General features: G+C 39.5%; 1 non-coding gene across 1 annotated transcript; it reads right to left on the reverse strand.

The window, feature by feature from the left end:
* Positions 1-23274: 23274 nt before the first annotated feature.
* LOC136168087 (small nucleolar RNA SNORA72) lies at positions 23275-23406 on the reverse strand. The gene has a single exon (XR_010663241.1). It is a non-coding gene; the product is annotated as a small nucleolar RNA SNORA72 (small nucleolar RNA).
* Positions 23407-23640: the final 234 nt, after the last annotated feature.

Genomic DNA, 23640 nt, shown 5'->3' on the forward strand with positions numbered 1-23640 from the left:
ATCGGCGCGTGGGGGAGCGGGCGTCCGGGATGGGGGGTGGGGGGGACAGAGATTTCGGGGGCCGAGATTGCAGGGCGCCGCTAGTTCCCTGCGGAGGAGAGAGGTCTGGGTGGGCGGGAAGTGCACCCTCACTTTTCCAGGTGCTTCAGCTCTGCGGGAGGCATCTTTTTCTACCTCTAATCCCCTCCGCCCCATTTGAACCCACTCCCGCTCACTTTATTGACTGTGCTGCGGGGACGGGGAATCCGGGAGATGAAGGGCGTGCGAAGACTTGGGGAGGGCTGGAGGAGAGGGGAAGGATGCCTGAACTTGGATTCCTGGGCTCCGCGGGGCACCCTGCGACCCGGGGTTCTCGTGGGGCCCCCGCTCCGGGCCGAGACTGGAAAGAAGACGCCAGAAGGCGAGGTCTCGAGTTTTTGCTGCCGGTTTATCCGGTCCTCCGACGTGTTTGGCACCAAGATGGGCATCTCTGCGGGGGTGCCCCCTTTTTGCATCTGTCCCAAACTCCGACACCACGCAGACTCCTGCTGAGGCTGCGGGCCATGTGGGAGCCCAGATTCCATCGGGCCGGGCCGGGCCGAGGGGTTGGGGGCGCCCTGGGGAGGGGGCTTGAAGTGGGCTGGGGGGAGCAGGGACTGCGCGGTGGCTCTGCTGCCCCAGCTGTCACTTTCACATGGTCACCCGCTCTTTCTTTTCCCCATTCCCACATCCTGCCCATCAGCGTGTTTCTGTTAGGAGGCTCGAGGTTGTCGTGTTTGATACCTGTCAGGAGTTATTTCCAACTAAGTTCACAGGAGCCCTGCCGGAGCGGCCGCGGGTCTTCCTACACGTCCGCCCCCAACTCCCTCCCAGCGGCAAACCCGTCCTGAACCGTCCCCAGGGTCTTCAAAGGGTTAGGAAGGAAATCCTACGGAGCCTGCGCTGGTGTGACTTTCCCCCCGTTCTGTTCTCACGGCCAAATCCAAACACGGTGGGGCTTTCATAGGACTCTCCTTTAGCAGTTTTCCAAGTAATTAAGAGTATCATTCAGCAGTATTTATTTTTTAGTTTAACCGCAAACATTGCGTTAATCTGTATACAAGTTTATCTATGCTGTCACAGTTCCATTGAGTTTAAAGGACAGGATGTGGGCTTCTTTTAGGCTGACATACACATATATATACGTACACTAAAATAGAGTGTGAGTTGATATTTATCTACCTTCCTAGTTGGGTGGCCTTGGCACCAACAGGTTCCAGTACATAATTGTAATACCATATGCCTGGCTCCCAAATTGAGGATAAGGAGATTGTTACTGTTTTTCATGGGCAAGGGTATCTTGGACTCCCAGATTTTATGATTGCTCAGAGGGTTTTTTCTTTCTTTCTTTCTTTCTTTTTTTTAAGGGCTTCAAATCAGCGTGAATCAGATATACAGAACAAAATTACAATTTTACCCCCATGGGTCCAAAAAGAATACAATACCTGGGCACTGGTAGTTGACTCAACTGTTGAGGAAAAATTTAAGTCCTCTCATCACACAGAAACATTTTGATCAAATATCTTGCATAAGAAATAGCATGCATTGAATGACTTGAGAAAACGAGGAGGATTTTCCTCTGGCCTCATGAGGATTTTCTGTCTTTTATTATAGTAGCATCCTTCAGAAAATGAACCTTGCAGAGAGTTGTTGGTATGTATTGACTACACCACCATATTTTTTTAATACAGAGGCTTGGTGACAGTCCAAAACCATAAATGTTTTAAATCATTACCAACCATCTGTTCTCTCCCACTCAATTAAAGCCCAGTTGTTTATTTTCACAGGTATCAGAACATACATCCTCATTTCGTACATTTCCATGAATATCCCTAAAGCTGCCATGGTATCTGATCTTGACCCCAGTTCAGCAACTGTTGTGTTTGGCTGATTACCCTGTAAGCTCCTCTCATTTTATTTTCAATGCAAGAAGAAATCAAAAAAGTTGTGAAGCCTTTGGCCAAGGCTGGTGTATACTCAAGTGAAATCTCATTGCTCTTTTTTTTTCCACCTTTTTGTTACCTCTCCTGATGACTTTCTTTCCCTTTCTTCCTGGTCACAAGGGTAGCATAGGGGCTCTGCAGCAGTGCATTAAACAGCCCCATGACTCCTGAAAATTAGTGTGGTTTCCAGAAGAGTATAGCATCTTCCTGGAAGAATTGCCAAAATGGGAAGGGTCACTTACTATTCCAAACCCCAAATTAAATAGACTTAGGATATACACATTGTTTCCTGCACAAATATTGGGTATGCATAATATAGAGTATTATATCAGATATGAATAAAATATCTGTCTACATAATTTTCTTTAGATTTGTGTTAGGGTATCTGGATGAGTTTGTATATAATCAGCATATAGAGTCACACCTTTAGTTTTGTTCATGTCCTCATTAAAGTAAGATTTGAGGTTTTGAGTCCCTCTACCCCCAATCCTGAAATGCTCTCCCATTGGGAGATGTTTCCTTTAGCTGGAACCACAATGTTAGGATATTTTTATTACTTAAAATCAAAGTTGCATAATAATAAAAATATTGTTCTTTCAGTGTGTTCAAGACGTTGGGGAATTCTTTTTACTCCACTCTGGGTGTAATGTCCCAAAGCACTTTCATATTTTTAAGGAAAAAGATAATGGCGGTCTTGCTCACATATGCAAATAATTGATGCGTACTTGGAAGAATATCAGAAACTAAAGGAGGGTGGGATTCCACCCTCTTACCTGCTACACTGCCCTGTACTTTCCTAGCCTTGAAAGCACAAGACTCCTTACTTGCTCCCAGGATAGCCTTGAAAAGAATGAACCCAAACTATAGATAATTTGGAAAGTAAAGTTGCTTTTAAAAAATATGGTCTAATTTAGACCTTTGGAAAAACATAAGGCTGTGTTACGTCTTATTTTTCTGTGTACTAAAAGTGAATTATGGAGGGGGGAACAGTTTCATCACGTATAGTAAGCATTCTGAATTATTCATGTTAATGAGAGGAATAGAGGCAAAGATAATCCAAAATCACAGTTATTTAAAAAGTCATTTGTGTTTGTCTTTGGAATGTATTGTATGTTTGACTTAAAAAATATTCATTGTTACTGTGAGCAAGTTGCCTTTCTAATTACTTTGTTTGGTTTAGGTTAATTTTTAAATGAGCTTACATATCTCAAACACAAAAACTGATTTATGGGGTGGGGGGCACATGGGCAACTTGCCCAGAAACAAGCTGGGTGACAGAAATAAGCAAACCTGATATGAAAACTTTGCAGTAAATTGTATATCACTCTCAGACAGGTAACCAAGGCTTGATTCCATACCTACTGAATGAATTTGTGTTAAGGATTAGACGTGTTCCTGGAAAAAGCCCTTCAATCAAAATTTGAGAAATTCATCCCCACTTTGTATGTAACAGAAGTGATTGCTCTGTTTTCTGAAGATAATAGGTGCTTCGGAAAACCAACTAGAAATATTCTAATTTTTAAATCTCACCAAACTGAATTTTTTTTAAGCCTGGAGTTTTCCTAAAGCATACACATGTGTATATGTTAAGGTAATACTCCGATGCCTTATTTTTATGCATATGTTTCAAAAGCAAAGATAGCAAGTTGTCATCAGAATAAGGAATTTGGTCCATTTGCTCTCTGCACCTAGGCTCCAAATCAAAATTTTATCAAAAAGAAGCTCTCGAATATCTATTGTTACAGAGGACCTGGTTAGATAAAACTAGTTGAAGTTCAGCAAGACTGCCAGTTTAACAGATTTCTATTGTGTTTTTCAAAAGCTCCAGGGCAAAATTGGTTGTAGATGAAATAGTTACTTGGACAAGAAGTTGATTCACACCATAGCACTTGCTCTTAAACACCTCCTCTGTGGTCAGTGTTCAGTTGTATATATAGATTTTGTTGAATTGTTATCTCTGTGGACTATTACAGTTTAAAGAAACCTCTATGGAGAAGGTTAAAGCTGCCAAAATATATGATTGGCTAGGCAGATAGATAAGATCGTTTTTATTTCAAGAATTCAGAGCAAAACATAAAACTGTGACTTTTACGGCAGTAAGCAGGATGGAACTGAAAAACTAGTTGTCCCCTTCAGATTGGTGATTCTGTTCTCATAATAAGTGTGCTGGCTCTATCAAGTGTAGGGGGGCTTCTTTTTTAAGAGGACATTTTTGTTTTTCATAAGACATGACATTTTTTAGAAGACTTGATTGAGTACTTTAAAAAATACATTGTGGTTGGAAAGATAATTCACACCCACAGGATTTATTTTATATACATTTATTAAAGGAATCAGTTTCTTCTGAGCAGTGCCTAAGTCTTGGAATCAAAATTATGCATTTTGTGATAGAGCTGGAAAGGACCTTAAGTGCAGTTTATTCCAGTGCCCTTTTGTTACAGTTAAAGGGATGGGGACCCGCAGTAATCCTGGTGAGCTGCTGAAGGTCACCCTGGTGGTTAGTGGCAGAGCAGATACTGCAGACTTTACTCACTCCTCATCCAGCTCCCTTGACTTAAGATTAGTAGCTGGATGGGGGAGTTAACTCTTTCTGGCCATCGGGGTGTCAGCTGTACACGAGAACAAATCAAGTGGCACAGAGGGACACATAGGAGGCGTGTAGGTTTTCTGTCTTCCGTCCTTCACTGTCATTCACTGTGGACCAAACTGTAGTCCTCAACCTTCTTAGACTCTTGTCCTCTTCTTTAAAAAAAAAAAACAAATTATTGATTTATTTTTGGCTCTGCTGGGTCTTCGTTGTTTCACGGGCTTTTCTCAAGTTGCAGGAAGTGGGGCAACTCTAGTTGTAGTGTGCAGGCTTCTCTTTGTGGTGGCTTCTCTTGTTGTAGAGTGCAGGCTCTCGGACAAGAGGGCTTCAGCGACACGTGGAATCAGTACTCATGGCCCCTGGGCTTTAAAGTACCGGCTTAGCAGTCATGGTTGCTCCGAGGCATGTGGGATCTTCCCAGACTAGGGACTGAACCTCTGCCTCCTGCATTGGCCAGGTGGATTATTCAATGAGCCACCAGGGAAGCCCTGTCTTCTTCTTAATAGCAGATATTTGTTATTGGTGTCTTGAACTGTAATTCATCAATAATATGATCACTGAATATATCTGTCATGAAAAAGAGCAATAAAATAAAAATAATTTGTAGTATAATGTGCATTTCACTATGCTAGTGTATAAGGGTGACTTTACTGGAACATAGTAAAGAAGTCAGAAGCTTGCTTGTATGTTTATATAATGGACACATTTGGATTTAAGACAAAGAAAAACATCAGAAGACCTTCCATACAGAGAGTACAAGAAAATGAAAGGAGAATAGACTAAAAGTAGCATTAGGATGATTATAAACCAGACATTTGTATATGATAACAAAGAAAAGAAAATTATGGTAATTGTTGTAGGAAAAAAAAAATGCCAAGGCAAGTTATAGACAGTCAGAATGGAGAAAACGTGGAAGTGTGATATTTGACAAATAAGAGACTAAACATTATTAATATTGTTTCACCAAAATCTCCCCATTGCCTTATGTGACATTTTCGCCTTGTTACTAATGTGAACTCTATGTCAAACGACTTTGCAGACTCCCCACCATATCATCGATAAAAACAAATACAATATTTCCACAATGGAAATTATTGACAGTGCTGATGCTGCCCTTTTCAGTTTATTTCTATTAATATTGTAGTTGATTAATTCTAGATTTAGGAGAAAGGTTGTACAAAAAGATTGAATTATTACTCACAGCAGCCTTGCTGTAAGCCATTGGGATTTTGGTGGAAATTCTTTTATTTATTTATTTTTTCATTTATTTTTATTAGTTGGAGGCTAATTACTTTACAATATTGTAGTGGTTTTTGTCATACATTGACTTGAATCAGCCATGGATTTACATGTATTCCCCACCCTGATCCCCCCTCCCACCCCCCTCTCTACCTGATCCCTCTGGGTCTTCCCAGTGCACCAGGCCCGAGCACTTGTCTCATGCATCCCACCTGGGCTGGTGATCTGTTTCACCACAGATAATATACATGTTTCAATGCTGTTATCTCGAAACATCCCACCCTCACCTTCTCCCACAGAGTCCAAATTCTGTTCTGTACATCTGTGTCTCTTTTTCCGTTTTGCATATAGGGCCATCGTTACCATCTTTCTAAATTCCATATATATGTGTTAGTATGCTGTAATGTTCTTTATCTTTCTGGCTTACTTCACTCTATCTAATGGGCTCCAGTTTCAACCATCTCATTAGAACTGATTCAAATGAATTCTTTTTAATGGCTGAGTAATATTCCATGGTGTATATGTACCACAGCTTCCTTATCCATTCGTCTGCTGATGGGCATCTAGGTTGCTTCCATGTCCTGGCTATTATAAACAGTGCTGCGATGAACATTGGGGTGCACGTGTCCCTTACAGATCTGGTTTTCTCGGTGTGTATGCCCAGAAGTGGTATTGCTGGGTCATATGGCAGTTCTATTTCCAGTTTTTTAAGAAATCTCCACACTATTCTCCTTAGTGGCTGTACTAGTTTGCATTCCCACCAACAGCGTAAGAGGGTTCCCTTTTCTCCACACCCTCTCCAGCATTTATTGCTTGTAGACTTTTGGATAGCAGCCATCCTGACTGGTGTGTAATGGTACCTCATTGTGGGTTTGATTTGCATTTCTCTGATAATGAGTGATGTTGAGCATCTTTTTATGTGTTTGTTAGCCATCTGTATGTCTTCTTTGGAGAAATGTCTGTTTAGTTCTTTGGCCCATTTTTTGATTGGTCATTTATTTTTCTGGAATTGAGCTGCAGGAGTTGTTTGTATATATTTGGGATTAATCCTTTGTCTGTTGCTTCATTTACTATTATTTTCTCCCAATCTGAGGGCTGTCTTTTCACCTTGCTTATAGTTTCCTTTGTTGTGCAAAAGCTTTTAAGTTTCATTAGGTCCCATTTGTTTATTTTTGCTTTTATTTCCAATATTCTGGGAAGTGGGTCATAGAGGATCCTGCTGTGATTTATGTCAGAGAGTGTTTTGCCTATGTTCTCCTCTAGGAGTTTTATAGTTTCTGGTCTTACAATTAGATCTTTAATCCATTTTGAGTTTATTTTTGTGTATGGTGTAAGAAAGTGTTCTAGTTTCATTCTTTTACAACTGATTCACCAGTTTTCCCAGCACCACTTGTTAAAGAGGTTGTCTTTTTTCCATTGTATATCCTTGCCTCCTTTGTCGAAGATAAGGTGTCCATAGGTTCGTGGATTTATCTCTGGGCTTTCTATTCTGTTCCATTGATCTATATTTCTGTCTTTGTGCCAGTACCATACTGTCTTGATGACTGTGGCTTTGTAGTAGAGTCTGAAGTCAGGCAGGTTGATTCCTCCAGTTCCATTCTTCTTTCTCAAGATTACTTTGGCTATTCGAGGTTTTTTGTATTTCCATACAAATTGTGAAATTATTTGTTCTAGTTCTGTGAAAAATACCATTGGTAGCTTAATAGGGATTGCATTGAATCTATAGATTGCTTTGGGTAGTATAGCCATTTTGACAATATTGATTCTTCCAATCCATGAACACAGTGTTTCTCCATCTGTTTGTGTCCTGTTTGATTTCTTTCATCAGTGTTTTATAGTTTTCTATGTATAGGTATTTTGTTTCATTAGGTAGATATACTCCTAAGTATTTTATTCTTTTTGTTGCAGTGGTGAATGGTATTGTTTCCTTAATTTCTCTTTCTGTTTTCTCCTTGTTAGTTTATAGGAATGCAAGGGATTTCTGTGTGTTAATTTTATATCCTGCAACTTTACTATATTCATTGATTAGCTCTAGTAATTTTCTGGTAGAGTCTTTAGGGTTTTCTATGTAGAGGATCATGTCATCTGCAAACAGTGAGAGTTTCACTTCTTCTTTTCCTATCTGGATTCCTTTTACTTCTTTTTCTGCTCTGATGCTGTGGCCAAAACTTCCAACACTATGTTGAATAGTAGTGGTGAGAGTGGGCACCCTTGTCTTGTTCCTGATTTCAGGGGAAATGCTTTCAATTTTTCACCATTGAGGGTGATGCTTACTGTGGGTTTGTCATATATAGCTTTTATTATGTTGAGGTATGTTCCTTCTATTCCTGCTTTCTGGAGAGTTTTAATCATAAATGGGTGTTGAATTTTGTCAAAGGCTTTCTCTGCATCTATTGAGATAATCATATGGTTTTTATCTTTCAATTTGTTAATGTGGTGTATTACATTGATTGATTTGCAGATATTAAAGAATCCTTGCATTCCTGGGATAAAGCCCACTTGGTCATGGTGTATGATTTTTTTAATATGTTGTTGGATTCTGTTTGCTAGAATTTTGTTAAGGATTTTTGCATCTATGTCCACCAGTGATATTGGCCTGTAGTTTTCTTTTTTTGTGGTATCTTTGTCTGGTTTTGGAATTAGGGTGATGGTGGCCTCATAGAATGAGTTTGGAAGTTTACCTTCTGCAATTTTCTGGAAGAGTTTGAGTAAGATAGGTGTTAGCTCTTCTCTGAATTTTTGGTAGAATTCAGCAGTGAAGCCATCTGGTCCTGGGCTTTTGTTTGCTGGAAGATTTCTGATTACAGTTTTGATTTCTTTGCTTGTGATGGGTCTGTTAAGATCTTCTATGTCTTTCTGGTTCAGTTTTGGAAAGTTATACTTTTCTGTGAATTTGTCCATTTCTTCCAAGTTGTCCATTTTATTGGCATAGAGCTGCTGGTAGTAGTCTCTTATGATCCTTTGTATTTCAGTGTTGTCTATTGTGATCTCTCCATTTTCATTTCTAATTTTGTTAATTTGGTTCTTCTCCCTTTGTTGCTTAATGAGTCTTGCTAATGGTTTGTCAATTTTGTTTATTTTTTCAAAAAACCAGCTTTTTTTTGGTTGATTTTTGCTATGGTCTCTTTAGTTTCTTCTGCATTTATTTCTGCCCTAATTTTTAAGATTTCTTTCCTTCTACTAACCCTGGGGTTCTTCATTTCTTCCTTCTCTAGTTGCTTTAGGTGTAGAGTTAGGGTATTTATTTGACTTTTTTCTTGTTTCTTTTGGTAAGCCTGTAATGCTATGAACCTTCCCCTTAGCACTGCTTTTACAATGTCCCATAGGTTTTGGGTTGTTGTGTTTTCATTTTCATTCATTTCTATGCATATTTTGATTTCTTTTTTGATTTCTTCTTTGATTTGTTGGTTATTTAGAAGCGTGTTATTTAGCCTCCATATGTTTGAATTTTTAACAATTTTTTTCCTGTAATTGAGATCTAATCTTACTGCACTGTGGTCAGAAAAGATGACTGGAATGATTTGTTTTTTTGAATTTACCAAGACTAGATTTATGGCCCAGGGTGTGATCTATTCTGGAGAAGGTTCCGTGTGCACTTGAGAAAAAGGTGAAGTTGATTGTTTTGGGGTGAAATGTCCTATAGATATCAATTAGGTCTAGCTGGTCCATTGTGTCATTTAAAGTTTGTGTTTCCTTGTTAATTTTCTGTTTAGTTGATCTATCCATAGTTGTGAGTGGGGTATTAAAGTCTCCCACTATTATTGTGTTACTATTAATTTCCTCTTTCATACTCGTTTGCGTTTGCCTTACATATTGCAGTGCTCCTATGTTGGATGCATATATATTTATAATTGTTATATCTTCTTCTTGGATTGATCCTTTGATCATTATGTAGTGTCCTTCTTTGTCTCTTTTCATAGCCTTTATTTGAAAGTCTATTTTATCTGATATGAGTATTGCAACTCCTGCTTTCTTTTGTTCTCCGTTTGCTTGAAATATTTTTTTCCAGCCCTTCACTTTTAGTCTGTATGTGTCTCTTGTTTTGAGGTAGGTCTCTTGTAGACAGCATATATAGGGGTCTTGTTTTTGTATCCATTCAGCCAATCTTTGTCTTTTGGTTGGGGCATTCAACCCATTTACATTTAAGGTAATTACTGATAGGTATGGCCCCGTTGCCATTTACTTTGTTGTTTTGGGTTCACGTTTATACAGCCTTTCTGTGTTTCCTGTCTAGAGAAGATCCTTTAGCATTTGTTGAAGAGCTGGTTTGGTGGTGCTGAATTCTCTCAGCTTTTGCTTGTCTGTAAAGTTTTTGAATTCTCCTTCATATCTGAATGAGATCTTGCTGGATACAGTATCTAGGTTGTAGGTTATTCTCTTTCATTACTTTAAATATGTCCTGCCATTCCCTTCTGGCCTGGAGGGTTTCTATTGATAGATCAGCTGTTATCCTTGTGGGAATCCCTTTGTGTGTTACTTGTTGTTTCTCCCTTGCTGCTTTTAATATTTGTTCTTTGTGTTTGATCTTTGTTAATTTGATAAATATGTGTCTTGGGGTGTTTCGCCTTGGGTTTATCCTGTTTGGGACTCTCTAGGTTTCTTCGACTTGGGTGGCTATTTCCTTCCCCATTTCAGGGAAGTTTTCAGCTATTATCTCCTCGAGTATTTTCTCATGGCCTTTCTTTTTGTCTTCTTCTTCTGGGACTCCTGTGATTCAAATGTTGGGGCGTTTCACATTGTCCCAGAGGTCCCTGAGGTTGTCCTCATTTCTTATGATTCTTTTTTCCTCTCTGTTTCATTTATTTCCACCATTTTATCTTCTACCTCACTTATCCTATCTTCTGTCTCTGTTATTCTACTCTTGTTTCCCTCCAGAGTGTTTTTGATCTCAATTATTGATTTATTCATTTTTAATTGACTCTTTTTTATTTCTTCTAGGTCCTAATTAAACATTTCTTGCATGTTCTCAATCTTTGTCTCCAGGCTATTTATCTGTAACTCCATTTTATTTTCAAGATTTTGGATCATTTTTATTATCATTATTCTAAATTCTTTTTCAGATAGATTCCCTATCTCCTCCTCTTTTGTTTGGCTTGGTGGGCATTTTTCATGTTCTTTTACCTGTTGGGTATTTCTCTGCCTTTTCATCTTGTTTAGATTGCTGTGTCTGGAGTGGACTTTCTGTATTCTGAAGGTCTATGGTTCCTTTTTAATGTGGAGATTTCTCCCAGTGGGTGGGGTTGGACGATTGGCTTGTCAAGGTTTCCTGGTTAGGGAAGCTTGCATGGGTGTTCTGGTGCGTGGAACTGAATTTCTTCTCTCTGGAGTGCAATGGAGTGTCCAGTAATGAGTTTTGAGACGGGTGTATGTGTTAGGCGTGACTTTGGGCAGCCTGTGTGTTGACACTCAGGGCTATGTTCCTACGTTGCTGGAGAATTTGCGTGGTATGTCTTGCTCTGAAACTTACTGGCTCTTGGGTGGTGGTTGGTTTCAGTGTGGGTATGGAGGCTTTTGGACGGTCTCTTATTACTTAATGTTCCCTGTAGTCAGGAGTCTTCTGGTGTTCTCAGGTTGTGGGCTTAAGTCTCCTGCCTCTGGATTTCAGTTTTATTCTTCCAGTAGTCTCAAGACTTCTCCAACTACACAGCACTGATAATAAAACTTCTAGGTTAATGGTGAAAAGATTCTCCACCGTGAGGGACCCCCAGAGAGGTTCACAGAGTTACATGAAAAAGGGGAGAGGGAGGAGGGAGATAGAGATGAGCAGGAGGAGAAAAAGGCGGACTCAAGAGGAGAGAGACAGATCTACGCAGTTCTCTGTTCCCAGAGTGTTCTCTGTAGCCCAGACACCCACAAAGATTCACAGAATTGGATTGGGAAGAGAAGGGGAAAGGAGGAAATAGAGGTGTTCTGAGGTAGAAAACGGAGAGTCAGAAGTGGGAGAGAATAAAATGGGAATAAAAATGGGAACTGAATATTGGATTCTTAAATGTCCAACATTTATATCACATACTGAAAAACAAAGATTAAAAATCTAGAGTAGAGGTTAGACTCTAAAAAATACAATATTAAAAACAAAAGCACAAAAAATTTTAGAAATATATATGAAGTTCGGCTTAAAAATAGGGCTTCTCTCTCTCTTTTTTTTTTTTTTGCAAGGTTATAGTGAAATGAAAATGAAAATTAAGGAGTAGTAGAGGAGTAATAGAGTACTTTAAAAGAAAATAAGAGAAAAAAAGAAAAAAAACAAGAAAAAAATTTTTTTCCTAATTAAAAAAATCATAAAAATATATGAAAATGAAAGTTAAGGAGTAATGGGGGAGTAATAGGGAATTTTAAAAGAAAATAAAAGAGAAAAAATAAAAAAGAAAAGAAAAGAAGAAAAAAAATTTTTTAATTAAAAAAAGGTAAAAATATATCTAGGAATTTCTCTGGAGCTGTTGCAGTCAGTGTGGGTTTAGTTCAGTTTCAGATAGCTCCTTGTTACAGCTTACACTTCTTGATATCTGTAGGCCCCTTCTTGTGTAGTCGGTGTTACCTACAGGGATTTTAATCTGTTGCACCGGTCCCTTCTGAAGCGGTTCCCTTTGTTTATTTGGCTTCTGTTTGTCGGTCTCTTCAGTGTCTAATTTCCGCCCTGACACAGGCGGGCGGAGGTGGTCTCTTGTTCGGGTTCCGTAGTTCAGTCCTGCTGCAGGGAGGGAGGGGCGCTGCTTTCCCGTCTACACTGCTCAGGCTCCCGCCTGTTCTATATGGAGCGGGCCCTGCGTTGTGTGCGGTTCCAGTTTTCAGGTGTTCCACAAAAGCGCGGACTCGGCTGTGCCTGCGTTTTGTGCCTTCCCTGCCCGAGCAGCTCAGGCAGCCAGGAGCTTGACGGACGCACTCTCCCCGGGTGCGTGAGCCTTCTCCCCTCTGCGTCCTCAGTCCCAGTCCCCGCTCGCGCCGGTCGGGTGCCTGTGCCTTGTGTTTAGCCGCGACCCTCCTGGCGGATGTCGACCATCCGGAATCTCAGGAAGTCTTTGGTTAGAAACTGGAGGCCTGTTTACAGTGTGGTAGGGGATGCTGTCTTTGGGACCGAGTTTGCCCCTTTCCCCTCCCCGCTGCCTCGTGCCTCCAGCGGGGATGGGCCAGTCCGCAGCCGGCTAGCTCTTCTCTGGACTTGCTCAGACCCTTTGCTCTGCGAACGGCCGGCAGTGTGTTCGGCCGGTTAACTTTCTCTCTCTCTTTTGCTGTCCCACAGTTTAAGTTGCTATCTCACAAAAACTCCCTCCGATTGTCCTCAGGGCACTCAGGCCCGGTCCTTACCCTAAGCAATGCCCCCCGATCCTCTCCGTTCCGCCCCCACTTGCTGGTTGCGGATGCGGGCGTCTGGGGTGCTTTTCTGCTGGGAGTTGCTTTTAGGCACATAATCTGTGGGTTTTATTTATTTTTCCTCCCAGTTAGGTTGCCCTCAGAGATTCGAAAACTTCCCCCAGACCCGCCAGTGCGAGGGTTTCCTGGTGTTTGGAAACTTCCTCTATTAAGACTCCCTTCCCGGGACGGGTCTCCGTCCCTAGCTCGTTTGTCTCTCTTTTTATCTTTTATATTTTGTCCTACCTCCTTTCGAAGACAATGGGCTGCTTTTCTGGGCGCCTGATGTCCTCTGCTAGCGATCAGAAGTTGTTTTGTGAAGTTTGCTCAGCGTTCAATTGTTCTTTCAATGAATTTGTATGGGAGAAAGTGGTCTCCCCGTCCTATTCCTCTGCTATCTTGGCTCCTCCTTGGAAATTATTTTAAAATGCTTAGTTATGATTATGTACAAGATTCTGCAAGTTGATATTCATTACAAATTTAATTCAGGGGAACACTGCTTGTCACTAAGTCGTGTCCAACTCTTTGCAACCCCGTGGACTGTAGCCCGCCAGTCTCCTCTATCCATGAAATTTCCCAGGCAGGAATACTGGAGTGGGTTGTCATTTCCTTCTTCATGGACTCTTCCTGACCCAGGGATTGAACCCGAGTCTCCTGCTTGGCAGATGGATTCTTTATCCCTGAGCCACCTGGGAAGCAACAGTGCATGTTGTTTGAGAGGAGCTGTGTGCTTGGTCGCTCAGTCATGTCCGACTTTTTGTGACCCCATGCACTGTAGCCCACCAGGCTCCTCTGTCCATGAGGATTCTCCAGACAAGAATACTGGAGTGGGTTGCCATGCCCTCCTCCAGGGGATCTTCCCAACCCAGGAATCAAATTCAGGTGTCCTGCATTGCAGATGGATTCTTTACCATCTGAGCCACCAGGGAAGCCTGTTGTTTGAGATATTTAGGGGAAATTCTTCATCAAAACGTCCCTAAGAATGAACAGAACTCCTCTCTCTTAATGATGTGACAAACCTCAAACCCTTCCCAAAATATTCTCTAGGGGCAATCTGGCCCTGATGAGAGTCACAGGGCTAGATAAACAAGACTGTCAGGTTCTAAAAATTTTTTATTCATTTTTTATTAAAATATAGTTGATTTACAATGTTGTGTTAGTACTTCCTACAAGGGAAAAGAATCTGAAAAAGAGTAGATACATAGATAAACAAGATTTTTATGATGGTATGATTTATTTTTCATACCCTTACCCAATCCTTACTTCTCTTAAGTGGAACCATCCCATTGTTTACTGGTCTCTGCCTTTAGTGGACCAGGATTACAAATTTCACTGCCCATCAAACTCAAGTTCATGTTCTTATCTTTCTCTCTCTCTCACCTTTATAAAGTGTGTATGTTAGTGGCTCCATCATGTCCAACTCTTTGCAACCCCATGGACTATAGCTGACCAGGCTTCTCTGTCCATGGGATACTGGAATGGGTGCCCATTCCTTTCTCCAGGAGATCTTCACAACCCAGGGGTCAAATTCGGGTCTCCTGCATTAGAGGCTGATTCTTTACCATCTAAGCCACCAGTGAACCCCCCAGATTTACTACTTCATTGTTTCTCTTAGGAATCTATCTTTTATTGGTGACTGTGAATGTTGACAAACTAACAAGCAAACTGGATAATATTTTACTTCTCCCACGCCTTAACCATGTGTAAAGGCATATCTCCAGAAAGCATTGAAGGCTTTTTTGTTTAGAGAGACAATGTATCCATGCACACATGTGTGTATATGCATGTATATGTATAGATGTGCATGTTATATATGTCTATGTACGTGTATACATACAAAATTTCAGGCACTGAAAAATAGGAAAAGGAGGCATTATTTGACATTATATTTTTAATGCCCTTGAAACATGCTTATGCAAGCAAAGAACTGAACTGGTCTAATATTGGAAGTTGCATCATAAAACAGTGCTGTGAAGTATGTCCATAGCAGAGACCAAAATTTGTTACAAATGCAAATAGTGAAAGTGAAGTCGCTCAGTCGTGTCCGACTCTTTGCGGTCCCATGGACTGTAGCCTACCAAGTTCCTCCATCCATGGGATTTTTCAGGCAAGAATACTGGAGTGGGTTACCATTTCCTTCTCCAGATACAAATGCAAACAAACTGTTGTGTTAGAATTTTTTGTATTACTTTGGTTAAGTGTGTCCTGTGCTGGCACATGGGAGTTGGAGGTGGGATGCATATGTACTGAGTGCTCAGTCATATCTGACTCTTTGTGACCCCATGGACTGTAGCCCACCAGGCTCCTCTCTGCATGGGATTTTCCAGGCAAGATTACTGAAGTTGGGTTGCCATTTCCCCCTCCAGGGGAGCTTCCCAACCCAGGGATCAAAGCGTGTCTCCTGCATTGGCAAGCGGATTCTTTACCACTGAGCTAGAGAGGGAGAGGTATAGACAATTCTGTTGTCTGTCTTAGATATATTTTGTCCATGCGCTGTTGGCACACTGGCATCTCTTCTTGTGTAGTATATAGTAGTTGCAGAGAGACTAGAGATTTTTGAAGATTGCCCACATACACAACTTATGAGAGAGTATGGGATCCCAGAAGCAAGGAGGAAATTGAGAGTGGAACTCAAATTTTCTTACTTTTACTGGTTTGTTTACTAGACCATAACGCAAGACCTGCTCTTGGGAACTGAGTTATTAGAAAATGTCATTTCAGTGTTAGCTACTGCAAGCATCTTGAATTTGCCAAATTGTAAGGAAGATATTTTTTTTCTTAGATTAAATTCCGTGGTGAGTTCCTCTAAGATGTCTTTTGTAACGTTGTATGTCTTACTCTTTTTACTTACTCTTTTTAAAGAAAGAAAGTTTTTAGTGCCATCTCTTTAACAGGTAAGATTGAAATCACAGTATGTGTATGTGTGTGTGTGTGAATAACCAGTTGCTTTGACACAATCACAAGATTCTTTACATAGAAGGGCATGTTTTACCCAATCAAGAGTGGCAGATTTTGCAACAAAAGGGATGAGGGAATTGTACAAAACACAATTTGATCTATGATTATTTTGCCGTATAGAATTCATTCTTACTGTAAGCTTCTTGGTCAATTGAATAGCCCAACATTCAAACTCAGACTGACCTCTAACTCATTTTGATCCACTTTTGTTACAATTTCTAATAAGAATCTACTGGTGCAGTGGGATTTGAGGGAAGATGAAATTGAGGGGGTTGGATTGTGGCAGTGATAAGGAAAATAAGGAGCTTCTTTCATTTGAGCAACACAAAGATCTTTATAGACAGCACAATTTTATTGGAATATCTGCCTTTTCTAGGTGTGCTTTTTACTCTTGCAGAGAATGGAGGCAAAAATTGTGAAAGTAAAGCCCTTCCTCCCCTTTGTACCTATAATAGTACCACACAGGAGAAAACCTTCTTTGTCAGAATAAACAGAAGACATTCCAATGATAGTGTCTCCTTTCACCTTAGGACCTCAGTACTCCCCTAACCTGAAATCTAAAACACTAGAGAACCTAGTTATTAAAAGAAACATACCCAGTTAGTGTAGTCATGTAGTAAAAGAAATTTTCAGGATACACATGAAAATGGGAAAGACAACTTTGCCGATTCAAATGAAGAACATTACACTTACTACTGCATTAGTTTCAGGAGTTCAAAACTCATTTAGCTTGTCTTTTTTGTAACCAGTGGGGTTAAAGCTGTGACTCAAAGTTACAGGTTACTTTAAGCAGATACAAAGATTTAGGTAAAAATGATGATATTGATCATATACTTAGAAAAGCAATTTCAAAATTAAAATGTGAGCACAAATTTTTAGAAATATATCTCTAAATAAGTTTCATTTTTCCACAGCACCCTTGGAGAGTAAATTAGTATAAGGGTAGTTTTCTCTCTCTCCCCTGCTTCAAATCAGTTTTCTCAATGCCGTAGCAACTGTAACGTTCTTCATTTGAATTGGCAAAGTTGTCTTTCCCATTTTCATGTGTATCCTGAAATTTTCTTTTACTACACGACTACACTAACTAGGTGTATTTCTTTTAATAACTAGATTCTTTAGTGTTTTAGATTTCAAATATGTTTAGATGTTAGTGACATTGTTGGACTAAAAGCAGTAACTACCAATGTTATTCTAGTGTTAAATATTAGAAGTATTTTACCTTCTAATATTTGTACTTTAATTTCAGTTAGGAATTTTTACCATCAGAGAATGAGATTCTGTTACTGTGATGGGCTTGGCCTTCAGTTGAATGCACTGTTATGGTCTTACTTGTTATTTGTGGTCGGAGCCAAAGTTATACACATTATTAAATATTTTAAATATTAATTCTGCACTTACATTATCACTTTTGTGACTTCATTATAGCTAGCTAGCTTTCACTTGCTAAATGTATATATGTATATTCCTATATGTGTGTATATATATCTGCATATATGTATATATATATGTCACTTGCTAAAAAGTCTAGCAAATAATATTTTCAGATTTTGCAAATCAGGAAATTATGACAGCAGTTAGAATAGAAAAGGATTTACAAATGAATGAATTCTCAAGTAGCAGAGGTTGTTCATCTAGTACCTTAGAACTTTGATTCACCTTTAGTTTTCCCAACATGTAAATATCACATGCTGCCCAATACGATTCCTTGAAATTACTGGCATATGTTTTATTCAGAGCACCCTACAAAACTTGATTATGGCTCTGAAAGTCCCTCTAAACTCTCCCCTTATAGATCCAGCACTGTACTTTGTATTTCTTCCTATCCATCCTCAGCATCAAATGAAACATGTCAGAATCAACCTGTGTTCTCTGCCCATCTCACCTCAACCTCCAGGATTCCCCAGCTCCCAATATGGATTTTATCTTTGATGTTCCCTCTCCATCCACTCCATATCAAAGTCCTCACCCACTCATTGATTGTTACCTCCAAAGGATGTTGCATACCTTCCTCAGTTCCTCACCCAAGTCTCAGCTTTCCCTATCCATTGTGTGGAAAGCTACAGGAATTTTATAACTGGTCCCCTGGCATCCATGTTGCTCCCCCTCCAGATCCATCCTTCACTAACATGAGAGGAGATTTTCAAGATGCAAATATGATAACTGTCACCCCTTCAGCTACACATGCTACCTAAATGGATTGCTGTTGCTTTTTTTTTTTGTTTGTTTTTGTTTTTGCTGTTGCTTTAAGATAAAGACCAAAATTCTGCTCCTCCAGTTTCATGTCAGTATCTCCACTCCTGCCTTCTACTTCAGCTAGTTGTCTTTCTTCCAGTTGCTCTGAGTCTCTCTGCTCTCTCCCATTCTCACATCTGTAAACCCAGGGACCCAAACATTGCCTAGTTCACTCTTGGTTGACTCAGATATCAACCCAAATGGCACTTCCTCAGGTGATCCTTGTTAATGTCCTGCTGCTACTGCTATGGGATTTTCCAGGCAAGAATACTGGAGTGGGGTGCTATTGCCTTCTCCGTGTTAATGTCCTAGACTGACCCACATCCCCTTATAATATACACAGACATACGTATGTATTTGTTTACATGCATGTATCCATATTTATATAGCCATATACAAAATACAGATTTATCTATATATATACTTATAGATTTATAAATATGTATATATATTTATGCATCCAGGTGGCTCAGTTGTAAAGAATCCACCTGCCAATGCAGGAGATGTGGGTTCAATCCCTGGGTCGAGACGGTCCCCTGGAGAAGGAGATGGCAACCCACTCCATATTCTTGCCTGGAAAATTCCAGAAACAGAGGAGCCTGGAGGGCTACCATCCATGGAGTCACAAAGAGTTGGATCCAACTGAGCAACTGAGTTCATATGCACATCCCTCATCTCAGCTAGTTGGAAATTCACATTTATTTGTGAAACTGTTTAATTCATCCCTAAGGGAGGGACCCGTCTAGAAATCTGGGTCCTTATATTCCTGGAAAATACGGCAGTGCTCACTCAGTGGAAGTGCAATAAGTCTTTGTTGAGTAAATGTTAGCTGGGTATCCTGTCTTTAACCCCCATTGTGCACATGCATACACATATACTACACACAAGCACACACCTCACACCCACCCACACATTCTAAGATAAATATGTAAATAAATAAAGGCTACAAGGCCCCATATTTTACTTTCTTTGTGACGTCTTCAAATATCACACTTCTCTTCTGTTTCTCTTTCCTCTCAGTAATTCATTCAGAGGTAACTTCACTAGTGCTACATTTGCTTATAAAATGAGGTTGGTCTATTGAATTTTTTACTAGAAAAAAAAAAGTCCAGGCATTTCTTTACATTATTTCCCTTAATAAATTCAGGAATTGTAAAAGGCTTTACTCTACGGGGGATTTATGCTATGCTGTTTGTGCATATTTTGGCACATATTTTGTACATGATTGTACCACATTGGAGAAAAGAAAAAGAAAATCCTTTGGAGTTTTCCTATCTATATCATTTCCATGTGTAAATAAAGAAAATGAAGGAGAACAAAGATTAAGATAATAAATAGATGAATTTGAAAGAGCAACATAAAAATCTATGTTGTAGAAGTCTGAATTTTTAAGAATTGCAAAATGGCTTCGAACTGTGGCATAACTCGTTAAGGAAGACACCTGTCATACTGCCTGGCACCTACTGTGTTCTGGGTACTATTCTAGTTGTTTGTGCCTCACTTCAAATCACTGCATTAAAATTGAATTAGTCTTATTTTTATGTAAAACCTTCTTGATTGAACTACTTTAGAGGAGTATCTGTTAAGCCTGGGATATTTTGTCCCCAAAAAACAAGGAATTGCTCAAAAGCTGGTAGACACACATCAGAAGGACATAAGAGAAAGATTTTAGGGGTACCCACTGGCCCAACTTGTGTATCATTTGAAGATAAAAAGTATTAATGTATGTTATGGATTAGAGCACATTGAATAAGAATCCATGAGCCCATAGTGTGTGTGCAGATTCGGTAAATAGAAGGAAAAGCTGTTTTATTGAAGAGTACAAACAAATGATTACAATAAAGGCTAGAACTATAAAGTCACTTTTTGCTACTACTGTTACAAGAATAATCAAAGGATAATCCACCCCTGGGTGAATGGTTGATGGGGACAGGATGGTCACACTAACTCTACATGTCAGCCCTCAGATTGCTTATTAAATACAAGAAGGGAAAGATCCTTTTATAGGATGATAACAAGCAGATACCTGCTTATCCAAGGGACCACACTTGATGTCACTAAGAGTGGACAAACGGATGTCATTTATCTCTTGATACAATATACACATAAAGCAGGACAGTCCCCTCTGAATTTATTTTGCCAGAAGTGACTCTCCTAAATCTAACCTTATGGAAACAATCAGACAAATCCTAATTGGTAGATATTCTTCAATACAGATGACCTGGACACTTCGAAAAGGTCAGCGTCACTAGAAATAATCTGGGAAAACTGTTCAGTATTATAAAAGACTAGAAGAAAAAAAAAAGAGAGAGAGAGACTAGAAGAAAGGTCAGGCTTCCCAGGTGGCTCAGTGGTAAAGAACCTGTCTGCCAATGCAGGAGATCCAAGAGACATGGTTTCGATCACTAGGCCAGGAAGATCCCCTGGAGGAGGGAATGGTAACCCATTCCAGTATTGCCTAGGAAATCCCATGAACGGAGGAGGCAGGCAGCTACAGTCCATGGGGCTGCAAAAAGTTGGACAAGCCTGAGCATGCACACACATTTCTGAAGAAATGGCAACTAATTTGGCCAGATATAATAATGGCCAGATATCCTTCATGATTAGATTCTGAATGAGAATAAAATAACTGTAGAGGATATATTAGGCCAATTGGAAGGAATCTAGATTTGGCTTGTAGATCATATGTAGTATTATACTCATGTTAAATCCTGTAATCCTATTGGGATCATGTAGGAGAATGTGCTTTGGGAGAGAAGATATATTTTAAAGTACTCAGCGATGAAACTTCATGGTCTCTGCCATTTTCTTTCATGTGATTTAATAAAAGCTTTTTCTGTTTTTTTAAATATGGGAAAGAGAAAAAAGAAGATGTGGCAAAATATTAAACATTATTTAATCACATTAAAGATTGTATGATGTTACTGCTAATTTTCCATAGATGGTTTTCAAAATAAAAATTGGGTAAGCTATTCTGTGATTTTAAACCAGCTATACAACAGATGCAATTGTCACATTGTGTTGAAGTGAGTTAGCATGGGTGAAAGCAGTTTCATTGATCAGTTAGTCAAGTGTCCTCTTCAAGGTGCCTAAATATCTTCATTCACCATCCCATAATTATCCATAATTTATATTTACACACTTAAGAAAAAGCTATCCTTAAAAAATATGTTGTGGCAATATAGGGCACAATACGGAATAGGATATGATCAGGAACTATTAGATAAAGTAGTATTTTTTCCCATTTTTTAGTTAGATATGAGAAGTTTTCAACATGTGAAATTTTTAAGGAGTAATTGGGCAACGTGGTAATATGTTTTTTTCTTCTTCCATGTTTTTGCTTAACATTCCATGCTTGCCTGTAAAACGGAGTGTAGGATTACTGATGACTTTCAGTGAAAGATCCACCACATGGCAGAATGCAGTGTGCAGTGTAGAATAGATTTGGCCAAGGCCCCAGCAGGATTTAGGATCCAGTGTGATTCTCAACTGTACCTCATCTAGAAGGCAGACTAGCACTATTAGTGCTTGTGTGTTACAAACAGGTATTTAAAGCCCAATATTTTGCACGCGTGTCCAGTCGTGTCTGACTCTTTGCGACCCTGTGGACTGTACACCCAGCCAGTCTCCTTTGTCCATGAGATTTTCCCAGCAGGAATACTGGAGTGGATTGCCATTTTCTCCTCCAGGGGATCTTCCCATCCAGGGATAGAACCCATGTCTTCTGCATCTCCTGCATTGGCAGGCAAATTATTTACCACTGAGTCAGCTGGGAATATCAGAGTCCAATATCGTAGATTCACAATATCAGAAAACAGAGCTCTCTGTTTAGTCAAAAGTGAGAGTCAGTTCTGCATGAAGCACAAAGTAAGAGGTTAAATTATTTTAAAGTTACAGAATTTTAATACAAAATATCTTTTCAGGAAAGTTTCAACTTGAAGGTAAATATTCAAGATATTCCTCCTATCATTTAAGTATATGATGTAGTATTTCAGGTCAGCTTCCTGTAAGAATACTTTTCTGATAACATTTAGGACTGCTTCGATATGTACCTTGCACTTATTCAGAATAAGTGTAGTAGTGTGTCTTGACATATGATGGAAAAAGAACTTCTAGATCTTCTTGTATCTTAAGATAAACCAAAGGTAAAACTATTAATAGAGCTCTTTTCCCTTATATTTCATTTGTGTCTGTGTGATCTCAGTTTTCAGTTGTGTCCAACTCTTTGCGACCCCATGGACTGTAGCCTGCCAGGCTCCTCTGTCCATGGAATTTCCCAGGCAAGAATGCTGGAGTGGATTGCCATTCCCTTCTCCAGGGGATGGACCCAGGGATCGAACCTGCATTGGCAGGTGAATTCTTTACCTCTGAGCCACCGAAGTACCATTTGATATACTAGTCATAAATTATTATAAATTCTAACAAGCAAAAGAGATTTGAGTTTTTAAAAAATCTTAAAGAATCAGTTTCTTGATACTTCCAGTTTATACTGGCTAGAGGCTAAATTTCACTATGATAAGAAACTAAACTTCAGCTTCTATTAAGACAGAATTAGGTAAAACTTGAAATTGTTTTTAATAAGGGGAAAATAGTAAATTATTTGGGGGAGAGAGTTGATTCTTAAAAGTCTGGTTTATTTTCAAATAAAAGTAATAATAGCTTTAGTTATTATACCATTGACCACCCCACTCACTCCCCACCACTGCCCACCATCTGGCATGCCAAGCTGCTCATTTTAGTAGTTAAGACAGTGAATACACATGTTGCTGTAAGGGGGACACATTTTTTTTTTTAACAACTCATTTAATGGCAACTGGTAATCATCAAACTAGCAATGGTTATCTTCAAAAATTATCAAACTAGCTGTGCTACCATTTCTCAAGGTTGATCAGATACCTAGAGTCACAGACAATTCCCACACAAGATATGTCATGTAAATCAGACTTGGTTTATCACCAGCATTTATAAAACCAGACCTAGGCAAAGAACTAGGTCTGGGGACACATGCATGGTCTTAATATAGTGAATGTTTAGCCTGCCCTGATTATTACAAAATCAGAACAGCGAGAATATTCACAGAGGGGGACACATTTTTAAGACTTGAGGGCTGAGTGTAACTGAATTTTGTGATCTCATTAAACTATTAATATATGTTATTTCATATTTTTAAAAAAGTTCTAAGACCATGAACAATGTAAGTTAAAAGTTGTTTGAATTTACAGCACTAAGAGAAGCAAACTTCCATATAGAATTTGGCTTTAAAAGCAAACAGCTATGTGAACAATTTGTTAGGTAATTATTAGCTGGAAGCTA

This window comes from Muntiacus reevesi, chromosome 4, assembly GCF_963930625.1.
Source record: "Muntiacus reevesi chromosome 4, mMunRee1.1, whole genome shotgun sequence".
NCBI lineage: Eukaryota > Metazoa > Chordata > Mammalia > Artiodactyla > Cervidae > Muntiacus > Muntiacus reevesi.